The 14,109-nt window shown below is 56.0% G+C and overlaps 1 protein-coding gene across 2 annotated transcripts in view; it reads left to right on the forward strand.

Moving 5' to 3' along the window:
- The first annotated feature begins 1,100 nt into the window (after positions 1-1,100).
- CRIP1 (cysteine rich protein 1) overlaps positions 1,101-14,109 on the forward strand; it is a 191,988-nt gene continuing 178,979 nt past the window's right edge. Inside the window, exon 1 of one of the 2 annotated variants that reach the window (XM_063133391.1) lies at positions 1,101-1,107. The gene's annotated coding sequence lies outside the window, so the exon portion shown is untranslated. The remainder of the gene's footprint in view (positions 1,108-14,109) is intronic. The other variant, XM_063133382.1, reaches the window with a different exon arrangement.

The following is a 14,109-nucleotide window of genomic DNA, read 5'->3' on the forward strand; positions in this document are numbered from 1 at the left end:
TCATGCCGCAGGCGGGCCAGCTGGCCGTCGTCTATCCCGAGCCGGAGAGGCTCGTGCGCGACGTGGAGGGCACCCTCTTCCAGTTCTTGTGGGGGGCCAAGACCTTTCCGTTGGCCCGAGCTGTCGCCTACCGGCCCGTGTCACACGGCGGGCTGGCCTTCCCGGCTGTGGCCGCGACGCTGCTGGCGGCCTTTCTGGCACACAATTTCGGCCGGTGGGCGAGGCGGGAGCAGAGCGAGCGGCTGTGGCAAAGGGGGAGGGGAGGGCAGCAGCAGCAGGACGGAGGGCAGGAAGATGAGCAGGTCCTGAGGCCCTTCTGGATGGAGGGCTTCCACAGGGGATGGCGGGGGATGCGTTGGGCCCAGCGCTGGTGGGAGGAGGAGGGTCGAGGGGGGAATGTCGCCGTCACGGCCGCTGACAAGGTGAGGGGGCCGGACTACCTCGCTGACATCTACAGGGCTGTGCGGGAGTGGAAGGTGCCGGCGACGGTCCTGCGGACGATGCTGACGCCGCCAAAGGTGCAAAAAACAGGGGACGGGGACAAGGCGGACATCGTCCAGCTGAAGCGCCGCCTGTGCTGGGAGATGTTGCAGGCACGCCTCTGGAGGCCGCATGCCGAGAAAGAGCGTGCAAGGCAGGGTCGTCCGCGGTACCTGCGGGAGCTGAGCTTCCCCATTGAGACTTTCCAGGACCGCCGGGTGCCCTACCACTTGTGGAAGACGCGCTGGCGGGCCTTCCACCTGGTGCTCAATGTCCAGGGGTGTAAGCCGTGGCTTCGCGACAAGGGCGAGGGTGGCCAGGCCTGCGTGCGCATACGCTGCCAGCAGGAAAACGTGGGCTTCGGGCAGGCCACAGAGCAGGAGACGGTCGAGCACGCAGTGCACACGTGCGTGGCGGCCCGTCTCTTGTGGCAAGCAGTTGCAAAGCAGCTGGATTGGCCCGATCTGCTCGCGCAGCCTTGGGAGAGTATTGTCTCAGGGCAGGAGTCACCGGGAAGCTTGCGCGGGCCAAGGAAGAAGAAGGAGCGGGGAAGGCAGGGGGCAGTGCCGAGGCCAGAACTGGAGGGGGAGGAAGAAGGGAGGAGGAGCATGCCGCCGCCGCCGCCGCCGCCGTCGCCAGGACCACCGCCAAAGCCGCCAAAGCCGCTGGCGGAGGGGGAAAAGAGGGGAAAGCGGGGGGCATCACAGGGAGTAACACGGGATAATCGGGGGCAGCACGATGGGAGGAATGGCAGGGCGCACGGGGGGGCTGGAGGAGCACCAGGGCCACCTCAAGCAGTGGGTGGGGACTCGGGGAGTGGGGGGCTCGACCAGCAAGCTGAAGGGGGAAGAGCGGAGGGTAGCAAAGGGCTAGAAGACAGGGGGTCGGGACTGTCTAGCCAACGGGTGGAGGGAGCGGGTGCAAATGGAGCAGGTGCAAGGGGGGCTACGCGGGCCCAATCTGATGATGATTACTGGGTGGTGCCCTGGCCCACGGTCCGGCTCCTCAATTTGTATGTCCTGCTGGCCCTGGCATTTCAGAGGAGATGGGAACTGAAGCATGGCGCAGAGTGTGATGCGGCACGCTCGGCCGGCATCGTGTGCAGGCAGCTCGATGAACAATATCAGCGTGACAGAGTGCGCCTGCCCACGCAGCAGTGGAGACGACGATGGCCGTGGAAGGGAGGACACCTGCATACGCCCATCACCTAGTTTCACCTAAGCGTAGGCACTAAGTATGTATTAGTGTATAGGCAAGTTAGCCAATTCTTGTATTAGTTTGGGGAACTCCCAGAGGGGAGGGTTTGGGCCGTTTGTGTTTGTGACGAGTTTTCGCGGTCGGGTTTGTATTTTCATTGCCAGGTGAAAGAGGTGCTTGCACCAATAAAAATTTCTCAAACCTAAAAAAAAAAAAAAAAAAAAAAATCTCAAACCTAACCCTAACCCAAACCCAAACCCAAACCCAAACCCTCACCCTCACCCTCACCCTCACCCTCACCCTAACCCTAACCCTATACAGGGCCGGGGTGTGTGCCGTCCACGCCTCTGCTTCTGCAGGCCCTATAGAGAGCCGGGGATGCTCGCCTCTGCTTCTCCAGGTCCTATAGAGAGCAGTGGAACATGGAGTGCTCGCCTCTTCTTCTCCAGGCCCAATAGAGAGCTGCGGATGCTCGCCTCTGATTCTCCAGGCCCTATAGAGAGCAGGGGAGCGTGCAGTGTTCGCCTCTTCTTCTCCAGGCCCTTTAGAGAGCCGCAGATGCTCGCCTCTGCTTCTCCAGGCCCTATAGAGAGAAGGGGAGCGTGGAGTGCTCGCCTCTTCTTCTCCAGGCCCTATAGAGAGCCGGGGATGCTCGCCTCTGCTTCTCCAGGCCCTATAGAGAGCCGGGGAGCGTGCAGTGCTCGCCTCTTCTTCTCCAGGCCCTATAGAGAGCCAGGGATGCTCGACTCTGCTTCTCAAGGCCCTATAGAGAGCCGGGGAGTGTGCAGTGCTCGCCTCTTCTTCTCCAGGCCCTATAGAGAGCCGGGGATGCTGCAGTGCTCGCCTCTTCTTCTCCAGGCCATATAGAGAGCCAGGGATGCTCGCCTCTTCTTCTCCAGGCCCTATAGAGAGCCGGGAATGCTCGCCTCTTCTTCTCCAGGCCCTATAGAGAGCCGGGGATGCTGCAGTACTCGCCCCTTCTTCTCCAGGCCCTATGGAAAGCCGGGGATCCTCGCCTCATCTTCTCCAAGCCCTATAGAGAGCCGGGGATGCTGTAGTCCTCGCCTTTTCTTCTCCAGGCCTTATGGAGAGCCAGGGATGCTGCAGTGCTCGCCTCTTCTTCTCCAGACCCTATAGAGAGCCAGGGATGCTCGCCTCTGCTTCTCCAGGCCCTATAGAGAGCCGGGGAGTGTGCAGTGCTCGCCTCTTCTTCTCCAGGCCCTATAGAGAGCCAGGGATGCTCGACTCTGCTTCTCAAGGCCCTATAGAGAGCCGGGGAGTGTGCAGTGCTCGCCTCTTCTTCTCCAGGCCCTATAGAGAGCCGGGGATGCTGCAGTGCTCGCCTCTTCTTCTCCAGGCCATATAGAGAGCCAGGGATGCTCGCCTCTTCTTCTCCAGGCCCTATAGAGAGCCGGGAATGCTCGCCTCTTCTTCTCCAGGCCCTATAGAGAGCCGGGGATGCTGCAGTACTCGCCCCTTCTTCTCCAGGCCCTATAGAAAGCCAGGGATGCTCGCCTCATCTTCTCCAAGCCCTATAGAGAGCCGGGGATGCTGTAGTCCTCGCCTTTTCTTCTCCAGGCCTTATGGAGAGCCAGGGATGCTGCAGTGCTCGCCTCTTCTTCTCCAGGCCATATAGAGAGCCAGGGATGCTCGCCTCTTCTTCTCCAGGCCCTATAGAGAGCCGGGGATGCTCGCCTCTTCTTCTCCAGGCCCTTTAGAGAGCCGGGGATGCTGCAGTACTCGCCCCTTCTTCTCCAGGCCCTATAGAAAGCCGGGGATGCTCGCCTCTTCTTCTCCAGACCCTATAGAGATACAGGGATGCTGCAGTGCTCGCCTCTTCTTCTCCGGGCTCTATAGAGATACAGGGTTGCTGCCGTGCTCGCCTCTTCTTCTCCAGGCCCTGTAGAGAGCTGGGGATGCTGCAGTGCTCGCCTCTTCTTCTCCAGGCCCTGTAGAGAGCTGGGGATGCTGCAGTGCTCGCCTCTTCTTCTCCAGGCCTTATTGAGAGCTGGGGATGCTCTCCCCTTCTGCTCTAGGCCCTATAGAGAGCCGGGGATGCTGCAGTGCTCGCCTCTTCATCTCCAGGCCCTATATAGAGCCGGAGATGCTTGCCTCTTCTTCTCCACGCCCTATAGAGAGCCGGGGATGCTGCAGTGCTCGCCTCTTCTTCTCCAGGGCCTATAGAGAGCCGGGGATGCTCGGCTCTTCTTCTCCAGGCCCTATAGATTGCCGGGGATGCTGCAGTGCTCCCCTCTTCTTCTCCAGGCCCTATAGAGAGCCGGGGATGCTCGCCTCTTCTTCTCCAGGCCCTATAACGAGCTAGGGAGTGTGCAGTGCTCGCCTCTGCTTCTCCAGGCCCTATAAAGAGTCAGGGACCGTGCAGTGCTCACCTCTGCTTCTCCAGGCCCTATACAGGGCCGGTGTGTGTGCAGTGATCGCCTCTGCTTCTCCAGGCCCTATAAAGAGTAAGGGACCGTGCAGTGATCGCCTCTGCTTCTCCAGGCCCTATACAGGGCCGGTGTGTGTGCAGTGATTGCCTCTGCTTCTCCAGGCCCTAAAGAGAGCCGGGGATGCTCGCCTCTTTTTTTCCAGGCCCTATAAAGAGCCGGGGAGCGTACAGTACTCGCCTCTGCTTCTCCAGGCCCTATAGAGAGCCGGGGATCCTCGCCTCTGCTTCTCCAGGCCCTATAGAGAGCCGGGGATGCTGCAGTGCTCGCCTCTTCTTCTCCAGGGCCTATAGAGATCCGGGGATGCTCGGCTCTTCTTCTCCAGGCCCTATAGAGAGCCGGGAATGCTCACCTCTTCTTCTCCAAGCCCTATAGATTGCCGGGGATGCTGCAGTGCTCCCCTCTTCTCCTCCAGGCCCTATATAGAGCCGGGGATGTTCGCCTCTTCTTCTCCAGGCCCTATAAAGAGCCGGGGAGCGTGCAGTGCTCGCCTCTACTTCTCCAGGCCCTATAAAGAGCCAGGGAGCGTGCAGTGCTCGCCTCTGCTTCTCCAGGCCCTATACAGGGCCGGTGTGTGTGCAGTGCTCGCCTCTGCTTCTCCAGGCCCTATACAAGGCCGGGGAGCATGCAGTGCTCGCCTCTTCTTTTGCAGGCCCTATAGAGCGCCAGGGAGCATGCAGCGCTCGCCTCTTCTTATCTAGGCCCTATAGAGAACCGGGGATGCTCGCCTCTGCTTCTCCAGGCCCTATAGAGAGCAGTGGAACGTGGAGTGCTCGCCTCTTCTTCTCCAGGCCCTATAGAGAGCTGGGAATGCTCGCCTCTTCTTCTCCAAGCCCTATAGATTGCCGGGGATGCTACAGTGCTCCCCTTTTCTTCTCCAGGCCCTATAGAGACCCGGGGATGCTTCCCTCTTCTTCTCCAGGCCCTATAAAGAGACGGGGAGCATGCAGTGCTCGCCTCTGCTTCTCCAGGCCCAATAAAGAGTCAGGGACCGTGCAGTGCTCGCCTCTGCTTCTCCAGGCCCTATAGAGAGCCAGGGATGCTCGCCTCTCCTTCTCCAGGCCCTATATAGAGCCGGGGATGCTCGCCTCTTCTTCTCCAGGCCCTATAAAGAGTCAGGGACCGTGCATTGCTCGCCTCTGCTTCTCCAGGCCCTATACAGGGCCGGTGTGTGTGCAGTGATCGCCTCTGCTTCTCCAGGCCCTAAAGAGAGCCGGGGAGCATGCAGTGCTCGCCTCTGCTTCTCCAGGCCCTGTAGGGAGCCGGGGATGCTCGCCTCTTCTTTTGCAGGCCCTATAGAGCGCCGGGGAGCGTGCAGCGCTCGCCTCTTCTTCTCTAGGCCCTATAGAGAGCAGTGGAACGTGGAGTGCTCGCCTCTTCTTCTCCAGGCCCTATAGAGAGCTGGGAATGCTCGCTTCTTCTTCTCCAAGCCCTATAGATTGCCGGGGATGCTACAGTGCTCCCCTCTTCTTCTCCAGGCCCTATAGAGAGCCGGGGATGCTGCAGTGCTCGCCTCTGCTTCTCCAGGCCCTATAGAGAGCCAGGGATGCTCGCCTCTCCTTCTCCAGGCCCTATATAGAGCCGGGGATGCTCGCCTCTTCTTCTCCAGGCCCTATAAAGAGTCGGGGACCGTGCATTGCTCGCCTCTGCTTCTCCAGGCCCTATACAGGGCCGGTGTGTGTGCAGTGATCGCCTCTGCTTCTCCAGGCCCTAAAGAGAGCCGGGGAGCATGCAGTGCTCGCCTCTGCTTCTCCAGGCCCTGTAGGGAGCCGGGGATGCTCGCCTCTTCTTTTGCAGGCCCTATAGAGCGCCGGGGAGCGTGCAGCGCTCGCCTCTTCTTCTCTAGGCCCTATAGAGAGCAGTGGAACGTGGAGTGCTCGCCTCTTCTTCTCCAGGCCCTATAGAGAGCTGGGAATGCTCGCTTCTTCTTCTCCAAGCCCTATAGATTGCCGGGGATGCTACAGTGCTCCCCTCTTCTTCTCCAGGCCCTATAAAGAGCCGGGGAGCGTGCAGTGCTCGCCTCTGCTTCTCCAGGCCCCATAGAGAGTCAGGGACCATTCAGTGCTCGCCTCTGCTTCTCCAGGCCCTGTAGAGAGCCGGGGATGCTCGCCTCTTCTTCTCCAGGCCCTGTAGAGAGCCGGGGATGTTCGCCTCATCTTCTCCAAGCCCTATAGAGAGCTGGGGATGCTGTAGTGCTCGCCTTTTCTTCTCCAGGCCTTATGGAGAGCCGAAGATGCTGCAGTGCTCGCCTCTTCTTCTCCAGACCCTATAGAGAGCTGGGGATGCTGCAGTGCTCGCCTCTTCTTCTCCAGGCCCTGTAGAGAGCCGGGGATGCTCTGCTCTTCTTCTCCAGGCCCTATAGATTGCCGAGGATGCTGCAGTGCTCCCCTCTTCTTCTCCAGGCCCTGTAGAGAGCCGGGGATGCTTGCCTCTTCTTCTCCAGGCCCTATAGAGAGCCAGGGATGCTGCAGTGCTCCCCTCTTCTTCTCCAGGCCCTATAGAGAGCCAGGGATGCTCTGCTCTTCTTCTCCAGGCCCTATAGATTGCCGAGGATGCTGCAGTGCTCCCCTCTTCTTCTCCAGGCCCTATAGAGAGCCGGGGATGCTCACCTCTTCTCCAGGCCCTATAAAGAGCCGGGGAGCGTGCAGTGCTCGCCTCTTCTTCTCTAGGCCCTATACAGGGCTGGTGTGTGTGCAGTGATTGCCTCTGCTTCTCCAGGCCCGAAAGAGAGCCAGGGAGCGTGCAGTGCTCGCCTCTGCTTCTCCAGGCCCTATAGAGAGCCTGGGATGCTCGCCTCTTCTTCTCCAGGCCCTATAGAGAGCCGGAGATGCTCGCCTCTTCTTCGCCAGGCCCTATAAAGAGCTGGGGAGTGTGCAGTGCTCGCCTCTGCTTCTCCAGGCCCTATAGAGAGTCAGGTATGCTCGCCTCTGCTTCTCCAGGCCCTATACAGGGCCGGGGTGTGTGCCGTCCACGCCTCTGCTTCTGCAGGCCCTATAGAGAGCCGGGTAGAAAGGGACGGTGGATAATTCGGGTAAAATGGTTTGGGAGACAGATTTGAAGGTACAAATAGGGCAACAGGGTTGGGAGGGATTATGGAAACAAAGAGCGTTGAGAAATATGTCAGTAAGAATAAAAGAGAATTATTTTAAAATTGTATGGAGGTGGTACCTAACTCTGGTTAGATTGAATAAGATAAACAATCAGCAATCAGAAAATTGTTGGAGAGGTTGTGGGGTTAAAGGAACGTATTTGCATATGTGGTGGGAATGTAACTATGTTCAGAAATTGTGGAAGATGGTGTTTTTGGAGATTGAAGAAATTGTGGAAATGAAGATAGAACGAACACCAAAAGTTGCATTGCTGTCACTATTTGAAGATTTTAAATGTAAAAAGGAAATCAAGGAATTGATAACGAATTTGTTGACTGCAGCAAGATTGATTGTAGCTAGGAACTGGAAGATTCAAGGGGAATATTCTATTGAAGAATGGTATAAAGTATGGGATATAGCTATTAATGATAAATTGACAAGTAATATTAAATGGAGAAGAGGTATAGCTAAATCAAATGATTTTGAAGGAATTTGGAAACAGTTCCTAATATTTGTGTTTTCTAAAGGAAGTGGGAAACCACCAGCAGAAGAAAGTATGAGATTCTGGAATCAGGAATGAGATCCCGAGGTGGGGGGTGCACTTGTATGTTAATCTTGATTATGTTATTAAGATAAGATATTATGTATTCAACATTTCAACATTATGTAGTATGTTGTTGTTTTTTTATGTGAAAATGTAAATGTGTATGTTTAAATATTGTAGACATTTTTTTTTAAAAGAAAACAAAAGAGAGAGCCGGGGATGCTCGCCTCTGCTTCTCCAGGCCCTAAAGAGAGCTGGGGAGTGTGCAGTGCTCGCCTCTGCTTCTCCGGGCCCTATACAGGGCTGGGGTGTGTGCCGTCCACGCCTCTGCTTCTGCAGGCCCTATAGAGAGCCGGGGATGCTCGCCTCTGCTTCTCCAGGCCCTATAGGGAGTCTGGGATGCTCGCCTCTGCTTCTCCAGGCCCTATAGAGAGCCGGGGATGTTCGCCTCTTCTTCTCCAGGCCCTATAGAGAGCAGGGGAGCGTGCAGTGCTCGCCTCTTCTTCTCTAGGCCCTATAGAGAGCCGGGGATGCTCGCCTCTGCTACTCCAGGCCCTATAGAGAGCCTGGGAACATGCAGTGTTTGCCTCTGCTTCTCCAGGCCCTATAGAGAGCAGGGGAGCGTGCAGTGGTCGAATCCCTTCTCTAGGCCCTATATACAGCAAGGGAGCGTGCAGTGCTCGCCTCTCCTTCTGCAGGCCCTATAGAGCGCCAGGGAGCGTGCAGCGCTCGCCTCTTCTTCTCTAGGCCCTATAGAGAGCCGGGGATGCTCACCTCTTCTTCTCCAGGCCCTATAGAGCGCAGGAGATGCTCGCCTTTTCTTCTCCAGGCCCTATAGAGAGCCAGGGATGCTGCAGTGCTCGCCTCTTCTTCTCCAGGCCCTATAGAGAGCCAGGGATGTTCACCTCTTCTTCTCCAGGCCCTATAGAGAGCCAGGGATGCTGCAGTACTCGCCTCTTCTTCTCCAGGCCCTATAGAGAGCCGGTGATGCTCGCCTCTTCTTCTCCAGGCCCTATAGAGAGTTGGGGATGCTCTCCTCTTCTTCTCCAGGCCCTATAGAGAGCCGGGGATGCTGCAGAGCTCGCCTCTTCTTCTCCAGGCCCTATAGAGAGTTGGGGATGCTTCAGTGCTCGCCTCTTCTTCTCCAGGCCCTATAGAGAGCCGGGGATGCTGCTTTGTTCGCTTCTTCTTCTCCAGGCCCTATAGAGAGCCGGGGATGCTCGCCTCTTCTTCTCCAGGCCCTATAGAGAGCCGGGGATGCTGCAGTGCTCGCCTCTTCTTCTCCAGGCCTTATTGAGAGCTGGGGATGCTCGCCCCTTCTTCTCTAGGCCCTATAGAGAGCCGGGGATGCTGCAGTGCTCGCCTCTTCTTCTCCAGGCACTTTAGATAGCCCGGGATGCTGCAGTGCTCACCTCTTCTTCACCAGGCCCTATAGAGATCCAGGGAAGCTCGCCTCTGCTACTCCAGGCGCTATAGATAGCCAGGGATGCTACAGTGCTCGCCTCTTCTTCTCCAGGCCTTATAGAGAGCCGGGGTGCTGCAGTGCTTGCCTCTTCTTCTTCAGGCCCTATAGAGAGCCGGGGATGCTCGCCTCTTCTTTTCCAGGACCTATAGAGAGCCAGGGAAGCTCGCCTCTTCTTCTCCAGGCCCTATAGAGAGCCGGGGATGCTCGCCTCTGCTTCTCCAGGCCCTATAGAGAGCCTGGGAACATGCAGTCCTTGCCTCTGCTTCTCCAGGCCCTATAGAGAGTCGGGGAGCGTGCAGTGGTCGAATCTCTTCTCAAGGCCCTATATACAGCCAGGGAGCGTGTAGTGCTCGCCTCTTCTTCTGCAGGCCCTATAGAGCGCCGGGGAGCGTGCAGCGCTGGCCTCTTCTTCTCTAGGCCCTATAGAGAGCCGGGGATGCTCGCCTTTTCTTCTCCAGGCCCTATAGAGAGCCAGGGATGCTGCAGTACTCGCCTCTTCTTCTCCAGGCCCTATAGAGAGCCGGTGATGCTCGCCTCTTCTTCTCCAGGCCCTATAGAGAGCCGGGGATGCTGCAGTACTCGCCTGTTCTTCTTCAGGCCCTATAGAGAGCCGGTGATGCTCGCCTCTTCTTCTCCAGGCCCTGTAGAGAGCCGGGGATGCTCTCCTCTTCTTCTCCAGGCCCTATAGAGAGCCGGGGATGCTGCAGAGCTCGCCTCTTCATCTCCAGGCCCTATAGAGAGTTGGGGATGCTTCAGTGCACGCCTCTTCTTCTCCAGGCCCTATAGAGATCCGGGGATGCTGCTTTGTTCGCCTCTTCTTCCCCAGGCCCTATAGAGAGCCGGGGAACATGCAGTCCTCGCCTCCTCTTCTCCAGGCCCTATAGAGAGCCGGTGAGCATGCAGTGCTTGCCTCTTCTTCTCCAGGACCTATAGAGGGGTGGGGATGCTCACCTCTGCTTCTCCAGGCCCTATAGAGAGCCGGTGAGCGTGCAGTGCTTGCCTCTTCTTCTCCAGGACCTATAGAGGGGTGGGGATGCTCACCTCTGCTTCTCCAGGCCCTATAGAGAGCCGGTGAGCGTGCAGTGCTTGCCTCTTCTTCTCCAGGACCTATAGAGGGGTGGGGATGCTCACCTCTGCTTCTCCAGGCCCTATAGAGAGCTTGGGAACATGCAGTCCTTGCCTCTGCTTCTCCAGGCCCTATAGAGAGCCGGGGAGCGTGCAGTGGTCGAATCTATTCTCTAGGCCCTATATACAGCCAGGGAGTGTGTAGTGCTCGCCTCTTCTTCTGCAGGCCCTATAGAGCGCCAGGGAGCGTGCAGCGCTGGCCTCTTCTTCTCTAGGCCCTATAGAGAGCCGGGGATGCTCGCCTTTTCTTCTCCAGGCCCTATAGAGAGCCAGGGATGCTGCAGTACTCGCCTCTTCTTCTGCAGGCCCTATAGAGAGCAAGGGGTGCTGCAGTCCTCGCCTCTTCTTCTCCAGGCCCTATAGAGAGCCGGGGATGCTCTCCTCTTCTTCTCCAGGCCCTATAGAGAGCCGGGGATGCTGCAGAGCTCACCTCTTCTTCTCCAGGCCCTATAGAGAGTTGGGGATGCTTCAGTGCTCGCCTCTTCTTCTCCAGGCCCTATAGAGAGCCGGGGATGCTGCAGTGCTCGCCTCTTCTTCTCCAGGCCCTATAGAGAGCCAGGGATGCTGCAGTGCTCGCCTCTTCTTCTCCAGGCCTTATTGAGAGCCGGGGATGCTCGCCCCTTTTTCTCCAGGCACTTTAGAGAGCCCAGGATGCTGCAGTGCTCGCCTCTTCTTCACCAGGCCCTATAGAGATCCAGGGAAGCTCGCCTCTGCTACGCCAGGCGCTATAGATAGCCAGGGATGCTACAGTGCTCGCCTCTTCTTCTCCAGGCCTTACAGAGAGCCGGGGTGCTGCAGTGCTTCCCTCTCTTCTCCAGGCCCTATAGAGAGCCGCGGATGCTCGCCTCTTCTTTTCCAGGCCCTATAGAGAGCCGGGGATGCTGCAGTGCTCCCCTCTTCTTCTTCAGGCCCTATAGAGAGCCGGGGATGCTCGCCTCTTCTTTTCCAGGACCTATAGAGAGCCGGGGATATTGCGGTGCTCGCCTGTTCTTCTCCATGCCCTGTAGAGATCCAGGGATGCTGCAGTTCTCGCCTCTTCTTCTCCAGGTCCTATAGAGAGTCGGGGTTGCTGCAGTGCTCGCCTCTTCTTCTTCAGGCCCTATAGAGAGCCGGGGATGCTCGACTTTTCTTCTCCAGAACCTATAGAGAGCCGGGGATACTGCAGTGCTCGCTTCTTCTTCTCCAGGCCCTATAGAGATCCAGGGATGCTGCAGTTCTCGCCTCTTCTTCTCCAGGTCCTATAGAGAGTCGGGGTTGCTGCAGTGCTCGCCTCTTCTTCTTCAGGCCCTGTAGAGAGCTGGGGATGCTGCAGTGCTCGCCTCTTCTTCTCCAGGCCTTATTGAGAGCCGGGGATGCTGCAGTGCTCTCCCCTTCTTCTCCAGGCCCTATAGAGAGCCGGGAATGCTGCAGTGCTCGCCTCTTCTTCTCCAGGCCCTATAGCAAGCCGCGGATGCTTGCCTCTTCTTTTCTAGGCCCTATAGAGAGCAAGGGGTGCTGCAGTCCTCGCCTTTTCTTCTCCAGGCCCTATAGAGAGCCGGGGATGCTGTAGTGCTCGCCTCTTCTTCTCCAGGCCCTATAGAGAGCTGGGGATGCTTACCTCTTCTTCTCCAGGCCCTATAGAGAGCCGGGGTGTGTGCAGTGCTCTCCTCTGCTTCTTCAGGACCTATAGAGATCTGGGGATAGTGCAGTGCTCGCCTCTGCTTCTCCAGGCCCTATAGAGAGCAAGGTAGCGTGCATTGCTCGCCTGTTCTCCAGGCCCTATAGAGATCCGGGGAGAGTGCAGTGCTCGCCTCTGCTTCTCCATTCCCTATAGAGAGCCGGGGAACGTGCATAGAATCATAGAATCATAGAATAGCAGAGTTGGAAGGGGCCTACAAGGCCATCGAGTCCAACCCCCTGCTCAATGCAGGAATCCACCCTAAAGCATCCCTGACAGATGGTTGTCCAGCTGCCTCTTGAATGCCTCTAGTGTGGGAGAGCCCACAACCTCCCTAGGTAGCTGATTCCATTGTCGCACTGCTCTAACAGTCAGGAAGTTTTTCCTGATGTCCAGCCGGAATCTGGCTTCCTTTAACTTGAGCCCGTTATTCCGTGTCCTGCACTCTGGGAGGATCAAGAAGAGATCCTGGCCCTCCTCTGTGTGACAACCTTTTAAGTATTTGAAGAGTCCTATCATGTCTCCCCTCAATCTTCTCTTCTCCAGGCTAAACATGCCCAGTTCTTTCAGTCTCTCTTCATAGGGCTTTGTTTCTAGACCTCTGATCATCCTGGTTGCCCTCTTCTGAACACGCTCCAGCTTGTCTGCATCCTTCTTGAATTGTGGAGCCCAGAACTGGACACAATACTCTAGATGAGGCCTAACCAGGGCCGAATAGAGAGGAACCAGTACCTCACGTGATTTGGAAGCTATACTTCTATTAATGCAGCCCAAAATAGCATTTGCCTTTCTTGCAGCCATATTGCACTGTTGGCTCATATTCAGCTTGTGATCTACAACAATTCCAAGATCTTTCTCGTTTGTAGTATTGCTGAGCCAAGTGTCCCCCATCTTGTAACTGTGCATTTGGTTTCTATTCCCTAAATGTAGAACTTGGCATTTATCCCTATTAAATTTCATTCTGTTGTTTTCAGCCCAGCACTCCAGCCTATCAAGATCACTTTGAAGTTTGTTTCTGTCTTCCAGGGTATTAGCTATCCCACCCAATTTGGTGTCATCTGCAAATTTGATCAGCGTTCCCTGCACCTCCTCGTCCAAATCATTAATAAAAATGTTGAAGAGCACTGAGCCCAGGACTGAGCCCTGTGGCACCCCACTCGTTGCCTCTCCCCAGTTTGAGAAGGTTCCATTGATAAGTACTCTTTGAGTCCGATTCTGTAGCCAACTGTGGATCCACCTAATAGTTGTTCCATCTAGCCCACTTTTAGCTAGTTTGTTAATCAGAATGTCATGTGGTACTTTGTCAAAAGCTTTGCTGAAGTCAAGATATATGACGTACACAGCATTCCCACAGTCCACAAGGGAGGTTATCCTATCAAAAAATGAGATCAAATTAGTCTGACAGGATTTGTTCCTGACAAATCCATGTTGGCTTCTAGTAATCACTGCATTGGTTTCAAGGTGTTTACAGATTGACTTCTTTATAATCTGCTCCAGAATTTTCCCAGGGATGGATGTCAGACTGACTGGTCTGTAGTTCCCAGGTTCCTCCTTTTTGCCCTTTTTGAAGATAGGGACAACGTTAGCCCTCCTCCAGTCATCCGGCACCTCACCCGTCTTCCATGATTTTGCAAAGATAATAGACAAAGGTTCTGAGAGTTCTTCCGCTAGCTCCTTCATTACTCTTGGATGCAGTTCATCGGGCCCTGGAGATTTGAACTCATTCAAGGAAATTAGGTGTTCTTTGACCATTTGTTTATCAATCTCAAACTGCAATCCTGCCCCCTCAACTTCTGCTTCACTTTTTCCAGGGGGGTCATAGACCCGCTTTTGGGAGAAGACCGAGGCAAAGTAGGAATTGAGCACTTCAGCCTTTTCTTTGTCATCTGTTATCAATTTGCCATCCTCATTAAGCAGCTGAACCACCATTTCTTTCCTCTGTCTTTTACTACTCACGTATCTGAAGAAAGCCTTTTTATTGCTTTTAGCATCCCTCGCTAATCTCAGCTCATTCACAGCTTTAGCCTTCCTGACGCCATTTCGGCACTTCTGCGCCACTTGTCTGTACTCTTCTTTTGTAGCCTGGCCTTCCTTCCACTTCCTAT

The sequence above is a fragment of the Elgaria multicarinata genome, chromosome 1, assembly GCF_023053635.1.
Source record: "Elgaria multicarinata webbii isolate HBS135686 ecotype San Diego chromosome 1, rElgMul1.1.pri, whole genome shotgun sequence".
Classification (NCBI taxonomy): domain Eukaryota; kingdom Metazoa; phylum Chordata; class Lepidosauria; order Squamata; family Anguidae; genus Elgaria; species Elgaria multicarinata.